The sequence below is a fragment of the Armigeres subalbatus genome, chromosome 3, assembly GCF_024139115.2.
Source record: "Armigeres subalbatus isolate Guangzhou_Male chromosome 3, GZ_Asu_2, whole genome shotgun sequence".
In the NCBI taxonomy this organism is placed as follows: Eukaryota; Metazoa; Arthropoda; class Insecta; order Diptera; family Culicidae; genus Armigeres; species Armigeres subalbatus.
Genome location: NC_085141.1, coordinates 79,527,134 through 79,546,126, shown reverse-complemented (window position 1 = coordinate 79,546,126; position 18,993 = coordinate 79,527,134). Strand labels below are relative to the sequence as shown.

At 41.5% G+C, this 18,993-nt stretch overlaps 1 protein-coding gene across 1 annotated transcript in view; it reads left to right on the top strand.

Annotated features, from left to right (window-relative positions):
• The first annotated feature begins 14,890 nt into the window (after positions 1-14,890).
• LOC134224956 (homeobox protein goosecoid-like) overlaps positions 14,891-18,993 on the top strand; it is a 49,416-nt gene continuing 45,313 nt past the window's right edge. The window contains exon 1 of the mRNA XM_062704641.1: positions 14,891-15,709. The gene's annotated coding sequence lies outside the window, so the exon portion shown is untranslated. The remainder of the gene's footprint in view (positions 15,710-18,993) is intronic.

Here is an 18,993-nt window from a genome sequence, read left to right as displayed (position 1 = left end):
AAGCAAACCCAAAAAAATGCCAGTATCGAATCGGTTCGTACTGTTTCATTAGCATGAAGAAAAGAGTTATGTATTGTATTTTTTAATATTTCTTGTCATTTTATCTTAAGGATATTTGTAATAAAATTGTGTTTTTCTCTTCGCAGTCGATTTACAGAAGAACAGTATACATGTGTTGTTGGTAAAAGAAGGAAATTTAAAGAATTTTAGGGAAATTAAGCAACAAAGTCCTACATTCAATGCGTTTTTTCATATTTGCTGCAAACTCAATTAAATGCTGGAACATTTCCACCACAGATAAGCAAGATAGTATACCCTATTTCACTGCTGTGGGATTAGATGCAGTAAATTGAGCTTTTTGAACGATTCACATGCTTTCTACAAAATGAACAAAAAATGCGAGTGTTACAAATTAGGTTCTGCAGCCTGCAACAAGGACTCCGACAAGGGTTGAATTCGTGATTGATCACCAGATTGAGGTTCCATACAGTCGCTGCAGAACTTATATGCGAACATGGACAGGGCTCTGAACATTCGAAAATGTGTTCCACGCGTGCCCCCACATTAAATAATAATGAGTGATCTCCTATGATACTAAAATATGATAGTATCTATTTTAATTGATGTGTATACGGGCTCCAAAAGAAACTGCGATCAAAAAAGGTTCGCCACCGCACCAAATGTGTCATGTACAAGACGCTAATAAGACCGGTTGTCCTCTACGGACATATTCGGAGTATTCGAGAGAGGGGTGCTTAGGACCATCTTTGGTGGTGTGTGGCGGCGAAGAATGAACCATGAGTATCCAGAAGGTAGCTAAAGCCGGAAGGATACGATGGGCAGGGCATGTTGCAAAAATGCCGGACAGCAACCCTGCAAACATGGTGTTCGCTTCCGATCCGGCAGGTATGGGTTTTCCAGGCACACTTAGAACCAAACCAGACCCCAAGGTATTTAGAAGATAAAGATTGGTTTATGTCATCTTTCAACAGCTTGAGTTTCAGTTGAGCAGGATACCGCTTCTTAGTAAACACAACCAATTGAGTTTTTTGCGGTGAAAACTCGATCCCTAAATGTCTGGCCCAAACAGTCAGATAATCTAAGGTACTTTGCAATGGTCCTTGCAAGACAGCTGCACATGGACCTCTTAGAGAGACCACGGCATCATCTGCAAGTTGTCTGAGCGTGCATTGTCCTTCTAAACAATTGTCAATATCTTTAACATAGAAATTATAAAGCAAGGGACTTAAACACGAACCTTGGGGAAGGCCCATGTAGCTATTTCTGGAAGTTGTCAGAGTGCCGAGTGTGAAGTTCATTTGTTTTTCTGACAACAAATTGTACAAGAAATTATTCAAAATAACGGGTAATCCACTACTGTGCAGATTGCCTGACAGTACTTCTATGGAAACTGAATCAAAAGCGCCCTTAATATCCAAGAATACTGAAGCCAATTGCTCCTTGTGCGCAAAGGCCAGTTGTATATCTGAAGAAAGCAACGCCAGACAATCGTTTGTTCCTTTCCCTTTTCTAAATCCAAACTGAGTATTTGAAAGCAATGCATTTTCTTCGACCCAATGGTCGACTCTTGAAAGGATCATTTTCTCCAATAATTTTCTCATGCATGATAGCATGGCAATCGGTCGGTATGAATTGTGATTAGACGCTGGTTTCCCAGGCTTTTGAATAGCTATTACTTTGACCTGTCGCCATTCAGGTGGCACAATGTTGTACTCCATGAAACAGTTGTACAGGTCAAGTAATCGTCTTTTTGCGATATCTGGGAGGTTTTTAAGAAGATTGAATTTGATGTTATCGCATCCCGGAGCAGAGTTATTCGATGAAAGAAGAGACATAGAATGTTCCAGCATTGAGAATGGTCCACCCAAAGAACCGGGATCAGTGACTGATTCTCGAAATAGCGGTTCTGCTGGTACGGAATCTGGACAGACCTTTTTTGCGAAGTTGAATATCCATCGATTGGAGTATTCTTCACTCTCGTTGGTGGAAATGCGGTTCCGCATGTTTCGGGCCGTTTTCCAAAGTGTTGTCATTGAGGTTTCTCGCGATAGTCCCTCGACAAAACGTCGCCAGTAGCTACGTTTTTTTGCCTTGAGAAGATTTTTGAGCTTTCTTTCGAGCCTCAAATACTCTTCAAAAAGCTCGGACCTTCCGTGTTTGCGGAAGGCCTTGAAGGCATCAGATTTCACCGAATACAACTTAATACATTCATCATCCCATCCAGGAGTGGCTGGTCTTCTTATGACAGATGTACTTGGAACGCGTCGTTTCTGAGCTTCTAGTGCGCTTTTTTGAATCAACTCAGTTCGAACTATCGGCACGGAATCATAATGCAACTTGTTGCGAGCAAATCGGTTAAAGATAAGTGCCCGAAAAATGAGTGAAATTTTTTACGCGATTTTTTCGTATGAATTTGTATTTTGACCATAACTTTCGATCCCATAGTCCGATCTGGCCAATTTCAAATAGGAAATAATGGGACAGGATTCTGCGTCGAATGCAACTTGTTGCGAGCAAATCGGTTAAAGATAAGTGCCCGAAAAATGAGTGACATTTTTACGCGATTTTTTTGTATGAATTTGTATTTTGGCCATAACTTTCGATCCCATAGTCCGATCTGGCCAATTTCAAATAGGAAACAATGGGACAGGATTCTACGTCGAATGCAACTTGTTGCGAGCAATTCGGTGGAGAATAAGTGCCCGAAAAATGAGTGACATTTTTTACGCGATTTTTTTGTATGAATTTGTATTTTGGCCATAACTTTCGATCCCATAGTTTGATCTGGCCAATTTCAAATAGGAAACAATGGGACAGGATTTTGCGGCGAATGCAATTTGTTGCGAGCAAATCGGTTGAGGACAAGTGCCCGAAAAATGAGTGACATTTTTTACGCAATTTTTTCGTATAAATTTGTATTTTGGCCATAACTTTCGATCTCATAGTCCGATGGTTAATTTCAAATAGGAAATAATGGGACAGGATTCTGCGTCGAATGCAACTTGTTGCGAGCAAATCGGTTAAAGATAAGTGCCCGAAAAATGAGTGACATTTTTTACGCGATTTTTTTCGTATGAATTTGTATTTTGGCCATAACTTTCGATCCCATAGTCCGATCTGGCCAATTTCAAATAGGAAACAATGGGACAGGATTCTACGTCGAATGCAACTTGTTGCGAGCAATTTGGTTGAGGATAAGTGCCCGAAAAATGAGTGACATTTTTCACGCGATTTTTTTGTATGAATTTGTATTTTGGCCATAGCTTTCGATCCCATAGTTTGATCTGGCCAATTTCAAATAGGAAACAATGGGACAGGATTTTGCGGCGAATGCAATTTGTTGCGAGCAAATCGGTTGAGGACAAGTGCCCGAAAAATGAGTGACATTTTTTACGCAATTTTTTCGTATGAATTTGTATTTTGGCCATAACTTTCGATCCCATAGTCCGATCTGGTTAATTTCAAATAGGAAACAATGGGACAGGATTCTGCGTTGAATGCAACTTGTTGCGAGCAAATTGGTTAAAGATAAGTGCCCGAAAAATGAGTGACATTTTTTACGCGATTTTTTCGTATGAATTTGTATTTTGGCCATAACTTTCGATCCCATAGTCCAATCTGGCCAAGTGACATTTTTACGCGATTTTTTTGTATGAATTTGTATTTTGGCCATTACTTTCGATCCCATAGTCCGATCTGGCCAATTTCAAATAGGAAACAATGGGCCAGGATTCTGCGTCGAATGCAACTTGTTGCGAGCAAATCGGTTAAGGATAAGTGCCCGAAAAATGAGTGACATTTTTTGAGTAGTTTTGCGCACACACACACACACACACACACACACACACACACACACACACACACACACACACACACACACACACACACACACACACACACACACACACACACACACACACACACACACACACACACACACACACACACACACACACACACACACACACACACAGACATCACCTTAATTCGTCGAACTGAGTCGATTGGTATATAACACTATGAGTCTCCGAGCCTTCTATAAAAAGTTTGTTTTTGGAGCGATCATATAGCCTTTACCGTATACTTAGTATACGAGAAAGGCAAAAATAAAAAATGCATACCTACCGTTCAAACTTAGTAAAGAAATACTTAGCATGACAGCGTATCGGATACTATTCCTCCGCCCAACAATTTTGAAGTTCGCCTTGGTTTTCTTCAGCCAACGACGCGTCGACAAAAAAAAATTGAATTCACCTGCCGTTGTCGTTCATTTAAGGGTGTCATACAACAAAGCCACAAATCGGACATCTTGGAAACCACCTGCTTTTCTAATAAATGTTCAAGAACACGAATTGAGAGAACCACAACGCCCAAGGGGACGAAACATCCGTAGATCGTTTGCTTACTTATGCTAAACAATCGACTTTAGTTTCAGCATTGTACGAAAAATATTACGCTAGATTTAAACTTTTGATAATATGAGTAGAAAACCGCGTAGTGAATTTAAAATTCACCACATGGCTTGATTGTACATCATCTTAACGTCCGATTAGAATTCAATGAGAACGCCTTTATCAGGTATGCTTTGCCGTTTGACTGGGGGATCCTTTCTCCTTGTTGATCCAATTTTCAAAATAAATTCTCATGTTTCTTTATGTTACTGGTCTTCATTCCATAAAAATGGAATTTGAATACAGCAATTTTTGTAACTAAATCAGACTCAACAAAAAAATGTTTTTTTTAAACGATAGATTTGACGGGACGGAAAAATAATTTTACGTCCGTTTCTTTACAGCGCACACTACGATCCTCAGACGTAAATGTAAATTAATGTAAATTAACTTTATTCCGAAAAATAAAGCATCTTTATGCATGACTAGCAACCCTATAACCAGAGACCGGCGGAGTGAAAAACTGGCGAAATGGCAACGTATGAAAATGCATGAAATCGTGGAAATAATACTGGCAGCACTTGAACATTTTGTTTGCCTCTTATGGATGTAAAATGTAAACAAGTCGAATTGGAACCGCTTTTGACGGTTCGATTGGAAACAAGATGGCGTCTTTGCCGATCTCTTATTATAGTATTTCCACAGACAAACAGACGTAACAGCTTGAACAATTTCCAATCGCCCAACTCCTCTACCACCATCCTGCGAGCATGTTACACGAAACGATATTTCGTATGACATTGTCACCAGAAGGCGCTGGAGTGAAATGTCAAACTCGAAGGATTACGACGCTAGTGCCTCTAGTTGTGAAACGCGCAACCAATCGAATTCAAACTGATCGTCGATGTCATGTCGATGGTATTTTTTCTAATATTACGTCTGTTTGTCTGTGGTATTTCTATGCATGACTAGAGACGAAAAAATGACCATTAATAGTAACATAACGCACTAGTATGGAGAAACAAGATACATCTGTTATGACATCCGTAAAATAATCGTAAAAATCGGTCAAACGATGTCCGAGCTGTTCACGGTATTCAGTACTAGTAGAGTAGGGTTGAATATGTTTAGGGTCCAAACAAGCGTTTGACACTTGGTAATTAAACTTAACGGTTACTACCAGTGGTTACAAAACAAGAACTTTGAATCAGCCGAATCAAACACTTCAATCTAAAAGATCTAAATCTTACCTTAATTTAATCCAACATCAATGCAAGTTCAATCTAAAGCGAAACCAATATCATTTCAATCCAATCCATGTTCAGTTTAATAGAATTCTAATTCAATACGAGTCGAATCCAATTCAAATAAAAGCAAAAAAATCATATTTAAATCTAATCCTCAATGTGACTCGGATTCAAATTCTATCCAATCCCTAACCAAACAAATAGAGGACGATTTGCGTTGGTTGGCGAAGTGCAGCCGTGGACCGAGCTGAATGGAGAAAACTTTTATGTGCAGCACAGGCCACTCCGACCTTAGTCTGATAATAAATAAATAGAATCCTAACCAAATCCAATTCATTCATTTTCTAATTCAATTTAAATCCAAATCCATTCCGTTTCTAATCTCAAACCATTTCGAATCCAGTAATTAAAATCCAATCCAAGTTAAATCCAAATCCAATCCAAATCCAAATCCAAATAAGATCCATATCCAATGCAAATCCAATCCAAATCCAATCCAAATCCAGTCCAAATCCAATCCAAATCCAATCCAAATCCAATCCAAATCCAATCCAAATCCAATCCAAATCCAATCCAAACCCAATCCAAATCGAATATTAATCCAAACCAGAACCAACTCAAATCCAACCCAAGTCCAAAACAAATCCAATTCCTAACCAAATTCAATTCAAATCCATATCCACTCCATTTCTAATCTCAAACCAATCCAAAGCCAATTAAAACCCATTTCAAGTTTAATTCCTAACCAAATTCATTCTAATTATAATCTAAATTCAAATCCAATCCAAAATTCCATCTAAGTCCAATCCAATCCAAACTCAAGCAAACCAAATCCCATCTAAATCGTATATAAATCCAAACCAAAACCACCCGAAATCTAACACAATTTCTTTTTCTAGGTAATTTAATCCAAATCCGAACCTAATCCAAATCGAACTCAACAATTCTATCCTAATTTTATTCAAATCCAAACTAAATCCAATTGAAATCCAATCCGAGTCAAAAACAAATCGAATTCCTAACCAAATCCTAAATTAAATCCTAATTTAAACCGAATCCAATTCTTATCCAATCCAAATTTTGCATTGAATTTCAAGTTTAATCTAAATCCAAATTATACTCGAACTATTGATTCCATAATAAAATTAAACTTTGGAAGCCATCCAAAATCTTTCTTCTCGATTAATTTTGTTTTGGGAAATCCGTTAGGGCCTCTATAACCGTACTTATAAACACTAAACTGCGAGACGACAATGTTCCCACACGAGACGACAATGTCCCAGTAGGAGATGTAATGCCAATAAGAAGATTCAATAATATTCTACCATAATGTTCAAAAAGCAAGTTCTTTCACCTATTGATACTGCCTCTCTCATATTTTTTTTTTCGTACGTCATAATCGTTCGTAATATAAATTAATATTGTAACACTATCCCATCGAATACATACCACTAGTCTTTTTCCAAAAATACTGTTGTACTAGAAAGGCAAAACAATATTTTGTTATAATACTGCGAATACCTCTTGATATTTTCACAGAAGCGGAATTTGGCTGAATTTTCATCAGCACAAATATGAAATAGCTAAAAGAAAGTCACAAAACGTCCAAAACATTATGTAGGTTATTTTCTTGACTGCTATATGTAGCTATCATATTCTCGAAAGACAATATTGTCTAGAAATCATCACAAATCAGAGTGGTATTAATCTGATGCACCTGTGTAACCACTTATTCTACATTTTTATCCAACTAAATTTCCGTCGGCATTTTGGAGTAGTCAGCACACATTACCGTCGGCACATGCCAGTAGCACAGCTTCTCACAAAAACATATCGCTGTGCGCGAGAATCACCACCATGTCAAGCTCACTGGAGAACGTTCCAACTGAAAGTGAAATGGCGTATGACCCATTTGAGTTCTCTGGAAGAGAGGGTGGGTTGCTGAATGACGATTCTGCGCTTTTCCACTCGTAGGGGAAAATATTCTCGTCCTGGGACCTGGCAACGAGCTTCTCAATGCAGACATCTCTATTAGAGGCTCCGAGTTGTGTCGTTAATACAGCAATGCACACCACCACACTCGGGTGCACCTGTAGAGCAGGGTGGGCACCGCGACAGCGCGCGGCGACATGAGAGAACGAGATCCTTTATCATGATGAGTCGTGGTTGTGGGCGGAAATTGCCCACATTCTAAAGCTAATATTGTTGTCAAGTGTTATGATTTTATTTGCAGCCACAACTTGGCGATACCTACGTTCGGGAAACTGAACCCACTATCTTCCGGAACGGGTGTATCTTATGTTTCACCATTACAATTGAAATAGCTGATTTGATTGGGTTGGATTTTTTTAAATAGGAATATATTTATTCAGTTCAATCAAAGTTAATTGCCTATTTCCGAGGATTAAACCACCCGACTTGGACATTAATTTACAATGTTATGAAAACTCATATGTGAATATGTACGTTATGTGGAAGATATTGATTTGGAAAATGTATTGGAGGTAACCACTTTCCCTTCGATGGGACTCGAACCCATGACCCTACAGTACGCTAGACTGGTGCTTTAACCAACTAAGCTACGAAGGACCTCCGTCGGCCTTCGCAACCTAGCGGCTACTGAACGAGCTCGAGATTCCCAATATATTTATTGGTAAACTAATTGCTAGATTTTTTTCTATATTACTAAATCGTATTTATTATTGTTGTCATCCTGCAATAATTTTATATTACATGAATTCCCAGACTAATCGAACAATCTCGTTCTACATTTGTTTGATTTTATTTATTTATTATCAGACTAAGGCCGGAGTGGCCTTTGCTGCACAAAAAAGTCTTCTCCATTCAGCTCGGTCCATGGCTGCACTTCGCCAGCCACGCAGTCTGCGGAGGGTCCGCAAATCGTCCTCCACCTGATCGATCCACCTTGCCCGCTGTGCACCTCGCCTTCTTGTTCCCGTCGGATCGTTGTCGAGAACCATTTTCACCGGATTACTGTCCTACATTCTGGCTACGTGCCCGGCCCACCGCAGTCTTCCGATTTTCGCGGTGTGAACGATGAATGGTTCTCCCAACAGCTGATGCAACTAGTGGTTCATTCGCCTCCTCCATGTACCGTCCGCCATCTGCACCCCACCATAGATGGTACGCAACACTTTCCTTTCAAAAACTCCCAGTGCGCGTTGGTCCTCCACGAGCATCGTCCAGGTCTCATGTCCGTAGAGAACTACCGGTCTTATAAGCGTTTTGTAGATAGTCAGTTTGGTACGGCGGCGAACTCTATTCGATAGGAGCGTCTTACGGAGTCCAAAGTACGTACGATTTCCAGCCACTATGCGCCTCCGAATTTCTCTGCTGGTATCGTTATCGGCGGTCACCAGTGAGCCCAAGTACACGAATTCTTCAACCACCTCGATTTCGTCACCACCGATAGAAACTCGTGGTGGGTGGCTTACATTGACCTCTCTTGAGCCTCTTCCTATCATGTACTTCGTCTTTGACGTGTTGATGACTAGTCCAATCCGTTTAGCTTCGCTTTTCAGTCTGATGTAGGCTTCCTCCATCCTCTTAAAGTTACGTGCCATGATATCAATGTCGTCGGCGAAACCAAATAACTGGACGGACTTCGTGAAAATCGTACCACTCGTGTCAATCCCTGCCCTTCGTATTACTCCCTTCAAAGCGATGTTGAATAGCAGACACGAGAGACGATCACCTTGCCGTAACCCTCTACGCGTTTCGAAGGGACTCGAGAATGCCCCTGAAACTCGAACTACGCACATCACCCGATCCATCGTCGCCTTGATCAACCGTATCAGTTTATCCGGAAATCCGTTTTCGTGCATTAGCTGCCATAGCTGGTCCCGATCGATTGTATCATATGCGGCTTTGAAGTCGATAAATAGATGATGTGTGGGCACGTTGTATTCGCGGCATTTCTGCAATACCTGACGTATGGCGAACACCTGGTCTGTGGCAGAGCGTTCACCCATAAATCCCGCCTGGTACTGCCCCACGAATAAAATTTGGGAGAGTACCTTGTAGGCGGCGTTCAGCAATGTAATTGCGCGGTAGTTGCTACAATCCAGCTTATCGCCCTTTTTGTAGATGGGACACACTTCCATCCACTCCTGCGGCAGAACCTCATCCTCCCAAACCTTGGTAATCACCCAGTGCAGCGCTCTAGCCAGTGGCTCACCACCGTGTTTAAACAGCTCTCCTGGTAGTTGGTCAACTCCAGGGGCTTTGTTGTTTTTCAGCCGGCCGATCTCCTCCTGGATTTCCTGGAGATTCGGAGCCGGAAGTCGCATGTGCTGCGCGCGTGCTCCTAGGTTCATTATTGTCGCGCTTATCTTTTTTTAGAATGCTGCGGCGGTCTTACGCTCGCAGGCTCGACTGCGAAGGTAAACGTCAAGATAGCCGCCGTGTTAAAAGATAGGCAGAATTTTGGCGCTCAAAACAAACCCACTTGTTTTTTTGCGAAATGACAGCAGTGTTGGATTGTATTAGTGAAATGCAACCGGAGTCACTGAGTACATGGAGAGTGTTTATCATGACAAGTGCATACGGTGGGTAAGATTTTCATTAACTCTGTCGTGTTTAGTGACCGTTGCGATTACCTGAGAAGCAAGCAGCAGGAAGTCGCAGTATTCTATTTTATGTCGAGATGCATAATACCATACCGCCACCGTTGTCTGCCATAACGCCATTCAGGTGCTCTTCGTAGTGCTGCCGCCACCTTTGGATCACCTCACGCTCGTTTGTAAGAAGGTTCCCGTTTATGTCCTTACACATATCGGGCTGTGGCACGTGGCCCTTACGTGAACGGTTCAACTTCTCATAAAACTTTCGTGCGTTATTAGCGCGCTACAGTTCCTCCGTCTCTTCACGGTCTCGATCTTCCTGCTGGCGCTTTTTCCTCCGGAAAATTCGAGTTTTGTCTGTTCCGCGCCCGTTTATATCGTGCTTCGTTCGCTCTCGTGCGGTGTTGCAGCCATCTTCAAGAGATGCTGCGCCTAGCTGCTCTTCCGTTGGGAGTGCCACTTCCAGCTGCTGCGCGTAGTCTTGGGCTAGTCTACCGTCTTGTAGCCGTCACCGTCGAGAGTTTTGAGGGCAGACATACTGCAACGAGGTAGTGATCGGATTCAATATTCGCACTGCGGTAAGTGCGTACGTTCGTGATGTCGGAGAAGAATTTACCGTCGATTAGAACGTGGTCGATTTGGTTTTCCGTTACTTGATTAGGTGATTTCCATGTGGCCTTATGGATATCCTTGCGGGGGAAGAAAGTGCTTCGGACTACCATTCCGCGGGAGGCTGCAAAGTTTATGCATCGTTGGCCGTTGTCGTTCGATATGGTATGCAGACTATCCGGTCCGATGACCGGTCTATACATTTCCTCCCTTCCTACCTGAGCGTTAATGTCACCGATGACGATTTTGACGTCCCGCAGTGGGCATCCATCGTATGTCTGCTCCAGCTGCGCATAGAACGCTTCTTTCTCGTCGTCGGATCTCCCTTCGTGTGGGCAGTGCACGTTGCTGATGCTATAGTTGAAGAAACGGCCTTTTATCCTCAGCTTGCACATCCTTGCGTTGATTGGCTGCCACCCAATCACGCGTTGGCGCAACTTTCCCAGCACTATGAAGCCGGTTCCCAGCTCGTTGGTGGTGCCACAGCTTTGGTAGAAGGTAGCCGCTCGATGCCCGCTTTTCCAAACTTTCTGTCCTGTCCAGCAGAATCCTGCAGCGCTACGACATCGAAGTTGCGGGGATGTAATTCATCGTAGATTATCCTATCGCAACCTGCGAAGCCTAGCGACTTGCAGTTCCATGTTCCAAGCTTCCAATCGTGATCCTTTATTCGTCGCCTAGGTCGTTGCCGATTGTATCGAGTCGTATTATCTTCTATGTCGTTCGTAATAGTTGTTTTTAAAGGCGGCTTATTGGGCCTGCGCAAACCTCCTGTCTCGTCGGAGGGCCGTCGTGTCAGGGCTGTTTAGCGTCCCACCTAACACCAGGACTTGGGCTTGTGCGCTTTAAGCGACACACGGTCGCTTTGGCGGAGCCTACTTGCGGATACATGCAGCTTTTTATAGAGGTTTAACAGGGCCCACTGTCAAACCCCACCACATCCTAGGCAGGCGCCACAACTCGCAGATGACCTGGGGAGGGATCGTCTAGCCCTTGGACATAGTCCCTTCTGCCCCCAACATTTGTTTGATATTTCATATAAATATATTGGTCAGAAACAATTTAGGATAGAAAATAATGAGACAAGATTGAATGGAACTTGTGTATTCTTCTTCTTTATTACACCCCCCACTGGGACATTGTCGCCTCGCAGCTTAGTGTTCATTAAGCACTTCCACAGTTATTAACTGCGAGGTTTTTAAGCCAAGTTACCATTTCTGCATTCGTATATCATGAGGCTAACACGATGATATTTTTATGCCCAGGAATGTCGAGACAATTTCCAATCCGAAAATTGTCTAGACCGGCACCGGGAATCGAACTCAGTCACCCTCAGCATGATCTTGCTTTGTATCCGTGCATCTTACCGCTAGACTAAAGAGGGCCCCTTAGTGGAATCTAAATCGGAACACCGCCTAAACACGTCTTCCTCCGAAACTTTAATAAGAAGCATATTACAGATAACAGATATTTAGGGTGGTATCCGATTCGTGTGTAAATATTCGCAACCGTAGATTAAAATTGAATTCAGAGGTTATTGAATACACGAATATGGGTTCAAATACTCTAGTAGCGTGTAATATACAAAAATTTTAACTGCACTCAGCGAACTGGACAAGTGAAATTCATAACTGGTGTCTTATGAATCTTCGACTGATTATTTCACCAACAGTACTTCTTATACGCAGCTACCTTCCCGAGTATTCAAGCGTCGATGGGCGTGTGGTCTACATGGTGCGCAGCAAACTGTGGTTCGAACCCAGTCTGCCACACTTTACTTGTTTTAAAATGAAAATCACCATTCATAAGGCAATATATTGAAATTCATACCGATTTCATGAGGCAAATTTTCATAAGGCGTTTGACTGAAAACCATACGTTCACTTTCCTCAGTTCCATGTTTTTCAGAAAAAAGTATAAGAAAGAAGAAAAAAACATAAGAAAGAAGGATGAAAAAGGAAGGAAGAAGGAAGAAAGAAGTAAGAAGAAGAAAGAAGTAAGAAAAAAGAACGTATAAGGAAGAGCGAAGAAGAAAGAATGGAGGAGAAAGAAAAAAGAAAAAAGAAAGAACAATTAAGAAGGGAGAAAGGATAAGGTGAAGGAAGAACTTCTCATTTCTGACGTTTTGCCTCTTTCTGATCAAGCGGCGTAATGGCAATTCGGCCTACTGATCATTTGGCCTTATGGCCTCATACTCGTAAGAAACTTGATTCTATCAGAATACGTGGGCTTCGTGACCGTATGGTTAGCGATTAGACGTCCATCGTCTAGACGCATGTGCTAATAAGTGTGAATTCGATTCCCGCCCCGGGAAGGTGGAAACTTTTGATGATCGAAAAATTCTCTACTGGTCCATTGGGTGTTATATGTTCTGTCCGTTGTCTCATGCTAGGTGCAAAGTATTTAGTCTGTACGACCTCTAGTCGAAGACGGTGTTCCTGTCTTTATATAATACTTTTATATGCATTGAAATCGAACATTTTCTATGCAAAATATAAAATTTAAGTAAGACCGATACAAATGTTCTAAAAAATTGTCTCCTCTCCTCGGATTTTTTCCCAAAAGGGGCAACAATAAAGTTTCCGGAAAATTTTGAGGATTTCTAAAACATTTTTTAACAAATCCGAGGGGTTTTTGGATTTTGCCTTTTTGTATACTAAGCAGGGATTGAATCTAAAAGAGAATAAGAAATTCTCTCACATATCATCGCTGAATACATATACGATATGTAGCATATCGTGAGAGACTTTTTTCGCAAGTGGTCATGATAAAGAACTGATTCGGGAGGCTATCTTTTAAAAAACTCCAAACGCGGAGAGCACTGGTTCTGTCTGATGATGCATTTCAACTTGTTCTGAACAGCTGTGCGGTCCCCAACACAAAAAGAGCAAGCACAAAGCGAGAATCATCACTTCTCTGTGGGGGCTGCCTATCCGATTCTGTTTTTTTCGCACTTGTATACAAGTGTGATAAATTTGTTATCATGGCTTGTTATGATTCGGAACAGGGTTTCCTTCCTTTTATCGTTGTTCGTTATCTGGACATAACCACCACCCCCCTCCCAAAGACAAAATTTTTAGAAGAATTTTTTTTCGAACACTCTCAAATTGAAAAAAGTGTCATGGGTTCGAGTCCCATCGAAGGGAAAGTGGTTACCTCCAATACATTTTTCAAATCAATATCTTCCGCATAATGTACATATTCACATATGAGTTTCTACAACATTGTAAATTAATGTCCAAGTCGGGTAGTTTAATCCCAGGAAAAAGACAACTAACTTTGATTGAACGATTATTATTATAATAAAGGGCGTAATCTGAACAGGCTATAACGATGGGATTGAGTAGGTTAATAGAATCGTTATGTGAGAATAACACAAATTCAAAAAATAATGAAGCATCCGCTTCTGCGGAAGTTTTTCTCTATTCTATATTGCTTTGATTCAAGAAAAGCACATCAACTAAAGTCAATATCAAACTAAATTTCACTCAAGTTAGGATTAAATAGCAATTCCCCAGCTCAGAAAAACTTGGAGAAAATTAAGCAAATCGAAAAATAAGCGATGAAGCTTGAGCATCCGTCGCTGTGTTGTGATTTTCCCCTCGCCAATTTTCCTCCCCCTCTGCAGTAACTGCTGCTCTGCTACCGACAACAAATTGACCACATTCTTCGCTTCTCCCATAAAGCGCATCATTTGCGCGAGAGAAAGGACCTGCTTTTCGTCATCATCATTATCATCCTCGTAGTGGTGATCATTGTTATCCTTCCGTGCTTTCGTCCCTTTGACGTTGAACGGAAAATAAGTAGGGGAAGGCCAACGGAGCGGCGGCGGCCGGTGAAAGAGGCAAAATGCACACGATTACACATTTTTGCATAACCTCATCTACTTCCGCTCAGTTTGTGGCAGTAATAAGCCTCCCTCGGCGGGGGAAGATATTACCATCATCATCGTTATCGGACGTAGCGGAGAGGAACCTGATGCTGGCATGCCTGGCTGGTTGCCATTCAGTCGGTCTCGGTCCGGTCAACGCGTTGCACATACTTTCAGGAGTAACTGTTCATCTCGTAGTCTACATTCGGGCTTCTATTAGGTGGCAGTTTTGGAAAGAGTGCCGAAAAGTCGGGACGTTGTTGGAATTTCTTTTTCATTAAGGCTATATCTTGTGGTCGTTTATATTGTGATGAAATGAGTGTATGGCGGGTAGCCCGATGACCACAATTCCGAGAGGTAGCTCTGCTTTTCCGGTCATTCTACGATAGTGCATCGTCATTTGGTGTTGTCGCTTTTGTCGTAGACTGAGAAGAAAGCGGCGAACCGTTACTACGAGGATTAGGTTTCCCGCAAAGTGGTATGAAGATTGAATGAGGCTCCACAACAATTGCTGTACCTACTGAAGTAATGTACCCTCTGTTCCTGGACTGCGATTATGATGATCTCGTTTCGACTAAATGTGGCATATAGGTAGAACGTGCCTGTCGGGACCGAACGTTCATTTGATTGGCTTCCTCTTGTCTGGTCGCCGATCCAGGAGCAACAATGATGGATTGCAGATTGGTGATGTATGCTAGTTAATCATTCCCAATTTAAATTCCGTCCATGGATGTGCACGAGAAAATTGTAGTTGGCGACATCCTAGTTGTCAGTTGTATTCAATGTGACTTGGAAAAGTGTAGTGTTGAATAATTTTCGCTCAAGCTACCCGCAAACAAAATACTAGTAAATGTGATAGTGACAAACATTCATGTTCAAGGGAAAGGAATATTTGATGAAAATTTGCTGTGATTTGTGCTGCGTAATGGAGGAAACCCATAAACTGGATTATAAAGAAAAATAATGTCTCTTGACACATTTTAGAAGGTAAATTTTCAATTTAACGTTGCAAACTGTACAACTCTTTTAATTGTAATTTTATGGTATCAGGTCCTTGCTGTTATTTAGATTGAACATTTTGTTTTTTAACACAATACTTTAAAATTACCGAGTATGTAAGTTTTACAAATTACCAAGCTTAATTGGAACATTACAAAAATAACTGCAAGTCGATTTGAAGTTATAATTTCTTGGAAAAACGTACAGAATAGAAATAGTTGTATTGGCCATTATTAGTTGGCCATTTTTTTGGTGAGTTGATGTTAAGCTAGTCGAGAATTTCGATGTCTGGTGGTGGTAACAAGAACCACGATAAAATGTCGTGTTCACATACGGGCACCTATAGCGGGAGTGTGTAAATTTCGCAATTTTACCGCGTTAAATGTGATTCCGAGACAAATTTGTAAATGTCTACAAATGTCTCCTCAATATTATTTTGGGTGAGATCCACATGATTTTTCCACTGTGTCAATCCGATTTGGCCGATACTTGGCCGATTTTTCCGCCGCATTTGTTTGTATTTTTTTTATTTGATTCATAATTTTTTTTCTTGATTGCTGGAGTACTGTCTAAAATCAAATTGAAAAATATTCCGAGGAAATCGATCCCTCTCCAAATACTTGCTTTGATAAAAATAGAGAATGGTGCTCTCTATTTTTTTTTAATTGCTAATGTTTAATTGCTGTGCGTATTCGTGAACGACTTTTTTATGGAATTCAACAGCGCATACAATCTGAAAATTTGGAGATTATATCTTTCTATTATATCTATAGGTAATGAATATTTTTTCCGAGTCAACCCAACTCAGATTAGTCAAATCTATAAAAAATAAGAGGCAGCAGAAATAATTTATATTTTTTTTTTTATTTTCTTTGCCTTTTTTGTATGGGATCAAGAGTTTCCATATTGAGGTAACATCTTTAAAACCAAATATCCTAAAATTGTGATGGAATGTTGACATTTTTATATTATTTTTTAAGCTGGATCGTTTAGCATATTTATGGCTTTGTGATGTGAAATGAATGAAAGCATTTGGTCATTTTTGGGAGAAATGGTTCAAATTTCGGCCCTGCAGAATAAATACGAATCAATCCAAAAAATAACTCATCACATAATGATAATTTGTCGAGAGCAGTGGTTCTCAAACTGGGATACCATTGCTGATCTCAGGGGGTACCTTTAATAGAAATGCGTAATGGCGTAAACAAAACTGATGCTTTCTATAATAATTTACAAGTAATCAGGAATGCTCTATATTTATAGTTGGTGGCACATAAGAAAATAATGGGTTTTCCTACTACTCCATGCTTCTTGGGGCTTCTAGATTCTTCTTGTAACAAAATCTAAAGTAATTTACTTTGCAAAGTGCAGAGAACAAATATATTTGGATATGTTTTGGTTGAAAACTCCGAAGAAGAGTCTCCAAAAGAAATATCTTATTGAATTTATTGAAGAATCCATGGAAAATGTTTGATAATTCTTTAACTGAATCTTTGGAGAAATCCCTCCAAGAGATTATCTCAAGTGAAACTCGAGAAACCGTTAGATACCCAGTCAAAAATATTTCTTCAGTAACTTAACTGTTTCACTTCAAACAAAAAAAATCATGAGGAACTCTAGGGAAGAGCTCTGTCTCGTTAAAGAATTTTTTGTCCCACCTCATAAAAATTTTAAGAAGTCAAGAGAATCTAGGAAAAAGAAGATAAATTAAAAGGTACCATGATCTGCTGACTTACTTACTTACTTATGGATCCTGTACACCTCCGGTGGTGCAAAGGGCCGACTTGAAAGATCTCCATCCTGAGCGATGCCCGGCTATCGCTTTAACCTGTTGCCAGGTTAGATTTCGGTCGACCTCTTTTATTTCTTTATTGAGGCTTCGCCGCCATGAGCCTCTGGGTCTGCCTCTGCTGCGATGTCCCGCTGGGTTCCAGTCTAATGCTTGCTTACAGATTTCGTTTCCGCCCCTACGTAGAGTGTGGCCGACCCAGCCCCACTTCCGATCCTGAATTTCTGTTGTTATCGGCCTCTGGTGACAACGACGATGGAGCTCGTTGCTTGAGATCCAGCTGTGAGGCCACCAGGCCCGAATTATATACCGCAGGCATCTGTTAATGAACACCTGCAGCCGTTGAGTGTTCTCCACTGATACACACCATGTTTCGCTAGCGTATAACAGCACAGATTTCACGTTAGAGTTGAAAATTCGTATTTTGGTGCGTTCACTTATCTGCCTGTTTTTCCAGATATTTCTCAAACTCGCAAAGGCAGCCCTTGCTTTCTTGATCCGTGCGCCTATGTCGATCTTGGTACCGCCGTCTGACGCCATTTGGCTACCAAGATATTGGAAGCTTTCAACATTCTCCACTGGTTGCCCGGCTACTGTGAAACTGGAAGGAGTCACCGTGTTTACATCCAACGATTTGGTTTTGTTGACGTTGATGACTAAACCTGCCGAGGAGGAGCGCTCGGCAAGGTCGTTGAGCTTACTCTGCATATCAGAGCGCCGTTGCACGAGGAGTGCAACGTCATCAGCCAATTCGAAGTCGTTTAGGTGCTCCATGGTTATAGGCTGCCATAACAGCCCGCGGTTTGGTTCACGGTCAATCGTATGTACCAGAATCTCATCGATTACGATGAGGAACAGTAACGGTGATAGGATACATCCTTGCCTCACACCAGCTACGACCCGGATAGGGTCGGACAGGACCCCATTGTGCAGCACTCTAAACGAAAAGGCCTCGTACTGTGCTTCGGTGAGGCCGATGATTTTCTCAGGAACCCCCTTGCGTCTCAGGGCGCCCCACATATTCTCGTGATTGAGACGGTCGAAAGCTTTTTCGTAGTCAACGAATACCAAGTAAAGGGACTCTTGGGATTCGTTGACCTGCTCCAAAATGATGCGGAGCGTGACAATATGGTCCACACAGGATCTTTCGGCACGGAATCCGGCTTGCTGCCGCCGGAGAGTCGCATCGATCTTCTCCTGAATCCGGGCTAGGATAATGTTGCACAGAACTTTGAGAACGGTACACAGCAACATAATGCCTCGCCAGTTATCGCATACAGTCAGGTCACCCTTTTTGGGCATCTTCACTAAGATACCTTGCATCCAGTCGACCGGGAAAGTTGCGGTGTCCCAGATATTACGAAATAAACGATGCAGTAGTTGAGCGGATGTCATGGGGTCAGCTTTGAGCATCTCGGCTGATATGCGGTCGACCCCTGGGGCTTTATTCGATTTCATGCTTTGGATGGCTGTTTGAATCTCT